The following is an 8,980-nucleotide window of genomic DNA, read 5'->3' as shown; positions in this document are numbered from 1 at the left end:
CAACTTCCTGTCTTATGCAGAGGCGGGACGCATCTGAAGGAGAGGCTCAGATGCAAGCAGATTAGGGCTGGCTATGTGAATCGCTGCGCCGGCGTCGGAGGGAGAACGCCTCAGGCTGGAGTGTTTGAGGACAATTTCAAGAGGGCAAAACAGGTCAGCAGAAGTGCAGCTGCTTGCATGGGGTGGTTAGAACTTTGCAAAATTTGAGCCCTGGCTCTAGCTGAGAAGTCCTGATCTTTCTAGAGCTCAAACATTTTGTTTCCTTGCTAGGAAATTACTAGCAGACAGCAAAAACTAGAGGGGACAAAACAGAATATCATCTGAGGCCTGTGAGATTCTAGAATGTAAGATATTCTGCTTCACAGTTGTTCAACTTTCATTTTAACAAACATGTTCTTTAATTTAAAAATATCTAGTGGAAAGTGTTTGCAAAAATCAGACCGCAACCTCTGAGGTTTTAATCTTTATGGAGCAATGCCACCCTCAGTACATTTCAATAATCCAAAAGCAGTGATTTGCCCATCAGACTAGCAGATGGCCGATCTTCACCTTCATTTTTTCCCTTATTTATTTATTTGTCTTAGTCCTGCATGATAAAAACCCCATGGCAGTGACAGTATATGGAAAGTCAATAATCAAGCTTGACAATCTTATTTTGCACAGTGTTGCAATGCTGTCTTTTCATTAGAGCTTATAAAGTAAACAGAAAAACAAAGGTAGAAAAGATCATTTTATTTTAATTATAGTGTTTGGAATATGTCCACTTTGAGAATCAGGTGCTCAATGTTAAAAGTTTATATTTATTTACTTATTTATGGCATTTTATCCCACAATGTCAACAAATCTATGTAAGCCACATTGAGCCTGCAAATAGATGGGGGAATGTGGGATACAAATGCAATAAATAATAATAATAATAATAATAATAATTAAACATGAATTAGGGTGTTTTGTGGCTCTACATGAGAATTGTGATATGATCCCTTGTTTCATATTGTTGATGGTCTGCATTTTCCGTATGGGTGGTATATTTGTGTATTAGGTTCTGCCCAGTGTAATATTTATGGTACAGTAAGGTTCTGAGTGTGTTTTTGCACAAAGTTGTGCATAGTGTTTTGCGGTTGAGCGATTGTGGTTAGTATATGGTTTGAGCAACCACTTTATTCTTTGACATATGATACATATCTAATATCTAAATTTAATAAAAGGTATTAATTGTGACTTTTATTTTTATTTTTTTCTCTGTTATCAATTATGGATTTAAGCTCCACCCCTGGCCCCACCCGTAACCCCGCCCCCTTTAGCCTCCCCAAACAGTTGGGCCACCGACCGGCTATGCTTGGACCTGAAAAAAGGGACCAAATAAAGTGGACCAAATTCTCACCAGGGACGCCCTTCTTTTTTCCATTATCGGCTGAGGGCGCCCATCGCTTAAGCACGCCCCGGCACGCCCCTGTCCCACCTTTGCTACCCTTCTGACATGCCCCCGGAAACTTTGGCCGGCTCTGCGACAGAAAACAGTTGGAGCCGGCCAAAATTGGCTTTCGATTATACCGATTTGGCCGGCATCAGGAGATGGCCGGCCATCTCCCGATTTGTGTCGGAAGATGGCTGGCGATCTCCTTTGAAACTAAGCTGGATAGTCTCCAATTCTGTGTAATTTATCTGTCCAACTCATCATAGTTCATTATTTTTATTGTTTATGTTTAAAATACTTGCTTTCTTGCTATTACTGTGTACAGGCCATAGTGGCTTAGAATTAAAAATAATTGAAAACTTGGAAAAGAGTGCCATATCCTATATTGGACAGAAGGGGCCCAATCACACCAGATGATAGATAAAATTAAACATTACAAAGGGCACACTCTGGTTGTCACAACACCACAGGCCCTCAGGAGTGGCCTAGTGGTTAGAGCACTGGTCTTACAATCCAGAGGTGGCCGGTTCAAATCCCACTGCTGCTCCTTGTGGTCTTGGGCAAGTCACTTAACCCTCCATTGCCTCAGGTACAAACTTAGATTGTGAGTCCTCTTGCGACAGAGAAATATCCACAGTACCTAAATGTAACTAACCTTGAGCTACTACTGAAAAAGGTGTGAGCAAAATCTAAATAATACAAAAAGCTAGTTTTTAAAAAATGGGTCATTAAGAGGACCTTGAATTTAGGGAAGGACAGTTCAGACCTGAGGTATGAAAGCAAACTGTTCCAAAGAAATGGGGACAAAAAAAAAGCAGATGCATGAGTAGACTCTTAAGGGCCCTTTTACTAAGATGCAGTAGGACTAAGACGCGGATGCTGCACTCCTCAACGACACTACCTCTGGGCTAATGCCTGACAATAATTTCAAAGTTGGCATGTACCGTTTCCCACAGTAAAAAATATTTCTCTATTTTCTACCAATGGGGGGAGGGGTTCCTGGTGGTAATCAGCAGTATTGCCACACTGGTGAACGCTACCTGGTTACCGCATGAGTAGTGTGTGAGCCCTTACTGCTAGGTCAATGGGTGGTGGGAAGGGCTCAGGCAGTAAATAGATGTGCACTACTATTAATTTTTGCGCATAGCCATTTACCACCACACTAAAAAAATAATCCTTTTCCCAGCTGCACTAAAATATGTCCCAGCACATGCCAATTTCACACGTCCAGACTACTGCAGGTCACTTTTTACCACAGCCTAGTAAAAGGACCCCTTAGAGGGGCATAATTGAACGGGGCACCCAAGCTTTCCTGAGGGCGTCCTCACAGGACGTCCCTGCGAAGGGGCGGGGAAACCCATATTATCAAAACAAGATGGGCGGCCAACTTTCGGTTTGATAATACGGTGGGGGACGCCCTCAACATTTAGGTCGACCTTAGAGATGGTCGTCCCTAGAGATGGTCGTCCCCGATTTTCAGCAATAATGGAAACCGAGGACGCCCATCTCAGAAACATCCAAATCCAAGCCCTTTGGTCGTGGAAGGAGCCAGCATTCATAGTGCACTGGTCCCCCTGACATGCCAGGACACCAACCGGGCACCCTAGGGGGCACTGAAGTGGACTTCATAAATTGCTCCCAGATCCATAGCTCCCTTACCTTGGGTGCTAAGCCCCCCAAAACCCCTCAAACCCACTCCCCACAACTGTAGAACACTATCCTAGCCCTTATGGGTGAAGGGGGGCACCTAGATGTGGGTACAGTGGGTTTTGGGTAGGTTTCGGAGGGCTCCCATTTATCACCACAAGTGTAACAGGTGGGGGGGGGGATGGGCCTGGGTCCGCCTGCCTGAACGGCACTGCAGTACCCACAAAAACTACTCCAGGGACTTGCATACTGCTGTCATGGAGCTGGGTATGATATTTGAGTCTGGCATAGAGGCTGGAAAAAATATTTTTAAAAACTTCTTTTAAGGTGGGAGGGGGTTAGTGACCACTGGGGCAGTAAGGGGAGGTCATCCCTGATTCCCTCCGGTGGTCATCTGGTCATTTAGGACACATTTTTGTGGCTTGGTCGTTAAAAAAAAAGGACCAAGTAAAGTTGGCCAAGTGTTCGTCAGGGACGCCCTTCTTTTTTCCATTATTGGCCTAGGACGCCCATGTGTTAAGCACGCCCTAGTCCCACCTTCGTTACGTTTCCAACACGCCCCTGGGAGCTTTGGTCATCCCTGTGACGGAAAGCAGTTGAGGGCGCCCTAAATTGGCTTTCGATTATGCCGATTTGGGTGACCCTGGGAGAAGGATGCCCATCTCCCGATTTGTGTCGAAAGATGGGCACCGTTCTCTTTCGAAAATGAGCCCATTAGTGAGCTAATTGGCTGGCATCCAATGATTGTAGTGTATGCAGTGGGGTATATGGAACTGCAAGAGAGGAAAGATAAGATGGAGATCCAAGGTGATGAAAAGTAGAGAGACATGATCAAAACACATAGCTTTACACAGAAATCTAGCAGCGGAATTATCAAGGGTCTGAAAATGGCAGAGAGGATAAAAGGAAATTCCACAGTAAATTGTATTGCAGTAATCTAACCAGGATATGCCAAAAGCATGAATCAAAGTATGAAGAGAGGTAAGATCCAAATACTGACTAATAGATTGAATATGTTGAAGCAAAAAAACAAACAAAAAAATCCCCCTTTTTAATCAACTGGGATTCTTGTAGACTGAAACAAAGTTTAGACTCAATGATAATTCTAAGATTACAAAATGAGTTGGCTGGGGAGACTTGAATGACAAAGAGTGAGAGTGATGAGGAAGGGGAAGTAAATGAACCATAAACTCAACAGGCTGTAGCTTGGGAAGGATTAAGTACCATTCGATGAAGAGCAAGTCAGTTTGAAAGAGAACACAGACATATCTGTAAAGGCAAAAGATCAGGCATACCTGGTAAAACTGGATATATCAGAAGAATGTCATATGCATAGAACTTCTGTATCAGAGGGGTCAATGGAGTAAGGAAGATATTGAACAACAGTGCAAATAGGACAGAACCTTGGGGTACACCGCAGTTAAGGGTCACCATGGATGAAGTTGACAAGGCAGGGGAAACAGAAAAGGATCTATCCAAAATATAAGATGAAAACCAATTAAGAACTGAACCCTGAATTCCAATAGATTGAAACTGTGCAAGAAGAAGTAAGTGATCAACCAGATTAAATGCAGCAAGAAAAGAGTGCAAATCACTGATTAAAGCAGTTATAGTATTTTCTGTGCTATGAGTAGAGCAGAAGCTGGTTTGATGGGGATGTAAAATATGATGGCTGTTGGTGAAAGTGACTGGGTCACTGTCAGCTGCTTATCCTTAGGTACATATACTTTCAGGGACACCATGTCAGCTTGTCCCAAATGTACCTTCAAATGTAAACATACCCTGGTTGTTCTTGAACATGTGAGCTTATTTTAGGTCCAATTTAAACACTGTGACTTGAAAATAACAACCAAAGATGAAATGCAAAGAACCAGCTAGGTGTGCATCATATTCAGACCTGCATCTGTCAACCATTTCAGAAAGAAACGTTTTTCCCGATCTTCCATCTTTAACACTATCAACCTATAGTTTCCCCTTTTATCCCAAGAAGTTCCTATAAAACTTCATTCCTAACAGTAGAAGCAAAAGGATACTGAAGGGACTGAAAATATTAACAGAACCTAGGGCCCCTTTTACCAAGCTGCGTCAAAAGGGGACCTGCGCTGGCATCAGTGCATGTTTTTCACACACACCAACACCCCTTTTACCGCAGCTGGTAAAAGGGAAGTCTCGCTTTCCTACAGGAAATAGCCATGTGGCAAGTAAAGCCCTTTTAGCGCGGCCATTTCAGGGGGGGAGCCCTTACCGCCATCCATTGAGGTGGCGGTAAGGGCTCCTGCATCAACCTGGCAGTAATTGGGCAACACGTGACACTAACCAATTAACGCCGGGTACACTCCAGCGCTACAAAAATAAATACATTTTTGTAGCACCAGAAATGACGGCATGCTAGGGGTGGGAAATACTGCCCGGCGGTACTTCTTGTATAGCGAGCGGTAAGCCCACGTTGGGCTTACTGCCGCTTAGTAAAAGGAGCCCCTAGAATGTACACCGATGATGAGTTTATGAAAAAATGCACACGTATTCTAAATAAGTGTTCCTTGGATCTTTTGTTTTTTCTGATTCAAGAAGCAAGTCAGCAAGTAGAAATAATACAGAAAGACTTAGACAAAGAATTAGATTATTTGAAATCTAATGGTTCATGTTATGAAATGTTTATTGGAGACTAAAATAGAAATTTTGAAGAATTTAGAGAGGTCAAAAGGGTAAAATATGAAAAATTTAAACATGATGAAATGGATTATCAAACTAATATAGTGTATCCATGGCAAAGGAATGGAAAGACTAAACAAAGAGAAAGACCTGCTATGGAGAGTAGAAAAAGAAGAGTATCATTCATGAGAGGAGATATTAGTGAAGAAACTCCTGATACATTAATCTGGAAGGAAAATAATTAGAAGTGATGATGATGGGGGGGGGGGGGGGGGGGGGGCACTGGTGAGCTCTGAGAAAGATGATCCCTAGGCTCCGATTCCTACATCTTTGAATCCTGTGAATGTGCGCTTTAAATACAAGCTTATTGATCCTGCACAGCTTCCTATTAATTTTTTCTCTAATTATGAAACACAAAATGTAGTTTATGTGGTGCAGTGTCCTTGTAGGTTTTTATATGTAGGAAAAACTAAGAAGAAGGCTATTGAACACAGAAGCTACCTTAAGAGACAGGTTCCTAATAATCCTTTGGTTGGTCATTGTATAGAGATGAAGCATATGTTTCAAGAACTTGTTTTCAGTGTGATCTATGTTGTTAAGCTGTCCTAGAGAGGTGGTGACATCAATAGATATTTCTTAAGGATGGAGCAAAAATTCATATTAGAATTTAATACTATGCATCCAAATAGGTTAAATTTAGATCTTGATCTAAATGTATTTCTATAGAAGTTACTCCAAATGTTTAAATGCTAAATAAGGAGGAGTGGCCTAATGGGGTTAGTGTAGTGGGCTTTGCTCCTAGCATCCTGGGCTCAATTCCCACTGTAGCTCCTTATGACCCTGGACAAGTCACTTAACCCTCTATTGCCTCAGGTACAAAAACAAAGACTGTGAGCTCTCTAGGGATAGAAATAGTGCCTGCTTATAACGTGAGGCTGTTCTCTGCTTTGAACTTGATGGTTAAGTAGATTATAAATGCCAAAATTAAATTAAATAAGGGAATCAAGAGTAAATACATTATTTTACTTATTAAAATTGTTAAAGCCTCTCATGAAAGATGAACATATGAGGGTAAAGTTAAGATAGTAATAAGTTTAACTCATCTAAGGTCAACTGATTATATGTTAGAAAGTATAACTGGTTGCTCCTGTGGAGATGATTGATGCTTAACGATTTAACAAACAAATGATAAATTCACCAATTGATAGTGTTGCAATGGATGATTAGGAGGAAGTTTGGAGTGAATCTATAGAAGGCTATTAATTATGAACTTATCTTAGATGAAGATAGACCTAGATAAAATTAAAGATGATTAAATTTATAAATCATGAATTCATAGGGAATAATCAACTTATTATCGTATGAAGGAATAAGATCAACAGTTCTTAATGTTATAGACGGTAAAGAAAAGCTGGGAATGAATTTAATCCTCTTAGGATCAATAGATCCTGTGTCACAAGGTATAATTAGTTATAACATTGAGTTCTGTAAAGTTCATTGACCATTAATGGTATATTTACTGATGAAATCAGCAATTGACAGTGTTGCAATGGATGCTTATAAGAAAGCAATTGCAATGGATATTTAAAGAGCTTGTAGTGAAATTAAAGAAGGTAATTATGATTCTAACTCAAGTTCTTTGGGATTGATTGATACTTTATTGAATCAATGGTTTATGACAGCTTTCTAGATGATGAAGACTAATTCAGAATTTATTAGACTTATAGAATATAGAATGTCATTCTTGCATATACGCATATGTGTATTTATATGTGAGAAATGGATTGTTCAAATCTTAATGATATAATAGGAAGAATAAGTAATTTAGGGAGGAAGTGATGTCAGCTGATGCGACTGCAGCTTGGAGTTAAGGATCCGCTCGAGCTGCTTTCTAAAATCCTGTTTACCTCCTCCACAGGGATATTGTCAGTGCAGCTGGTCTCCTGATTGATGGCATCCTGCAAGAAGCCCAAAGCCAGTAAATCAGCAGCTCCCCAGCATGATAAAAACTTGAGCAAGATGAGAGCGGCAGAACCACATGGGAGCAAGATTGCACCAGTGGAGGAGTCTAAGCTGGAGAAAGACTTGGGCACAGACTCAGATGGCTCCTGTGGGGTAGTCCAAGTCCAGGATATTAAAAAAATGGATGCAAGAGCTCAAAGCTGATTTTAAGCTGGTACACCAGGACCTGAAATCTGCTGTGGCTGGGATCAAACACAGGCTGGGAGCCCTATCCGCAAAACAGGAAGAAATGCAGGAGAGACTAGCACAGTGTGAGGAGTATACAGAAGGGATGCAATCCTTCTATGATTACTACTACTACTACTACTACTATTTAGCATTTCTATAGCGCTACAAGGCATACGCAGCGCTGCACAAACATAGAAGAAAGACAGTCCCTGCTCAAAGAGCTTACAATCTAATAGACAAAAAATAATAAAGTAAGCAAATCAAATCAATTAATGTGAACGGGAAGGAAGAGAGGAGGGTAGGTGGAGGTGAGTGGTTACAAGTGGTTACGAGTCAAAAGCAATGTTAAAGAGGTGGGCTTTCAGTCTAGATTTAAAGGTGGCCAAGGATGGGGCAAGACGTAGGGGCTCAGGAAGTTTATTCCAGGCGTAGGGTGCAGCGAGACAGAAGGCGCGAAGTCTGGAGTTGGCAGTAGTGGAGAAGGGAACAGATAAGAAGGATTTATCCATGGAGCGGAGTGCACGGGAAGGGGTGTAGGGAAGGACGAGTGTGGAGAGATACTGGGGAGCAGCAGAGTGAATACATTTATAGGTTAGTAGAAGAAGTTTGATCAGGATGCGAAAACAGATAGGGAGCCAGTGAAGGGTCTTGAGGAGAGGGGTAGTATGAGTAAAGCGACCCTGGCGGAAGATGAGACGGGCAGCAGAGTTTTGAACCGACTGGAGAGGGGAGAGGTGACTAAGTGGGAGGCCAGCAAGAAGCAGATTGCAGTAGTCTAAACGAGAGGTGACAAGGGTGTGGATGAGGGTTTTGGTAGAGTGCTTGGAAAGAAAGGGGCGGATTTTACGGATGTTGTAAAGAAAGAAATGACAGGTCTTGGCGGTCTGCTGGATATGAGCAGAGAAGGAGAGAGAAGAGTCAAAGATGACCCCAAGGTTTCGAGCTGAGGAGACAGGGAGAATGAGAGAGCCATCAACAGAAATAGAAAACAGGGGGAGCGGGGAGGTGGGTTTGGGGGGGAAAATGAGAAGCTCGGTTTTGGTCATATTTAATTTCAGGTGGCGTTGAGACATC

This window comes from Microcaecilia unicolor, chromosome 5 (assembly GCF_901765095.1).
Source record: "Microcaecilia unicolor chromosome 5, aMicUni1.1, whole genome shotgun sequence".
Classification (NCBI taxonomy): Eukaryota; Metazoa; Chordata; class Amphibia; order Gymnophiona; family Siphonopidae; genus Microcaecilia; species Microcaecilia unicolor.
This window is presented reverse-complemented; position numbering follows the sequence as displayed.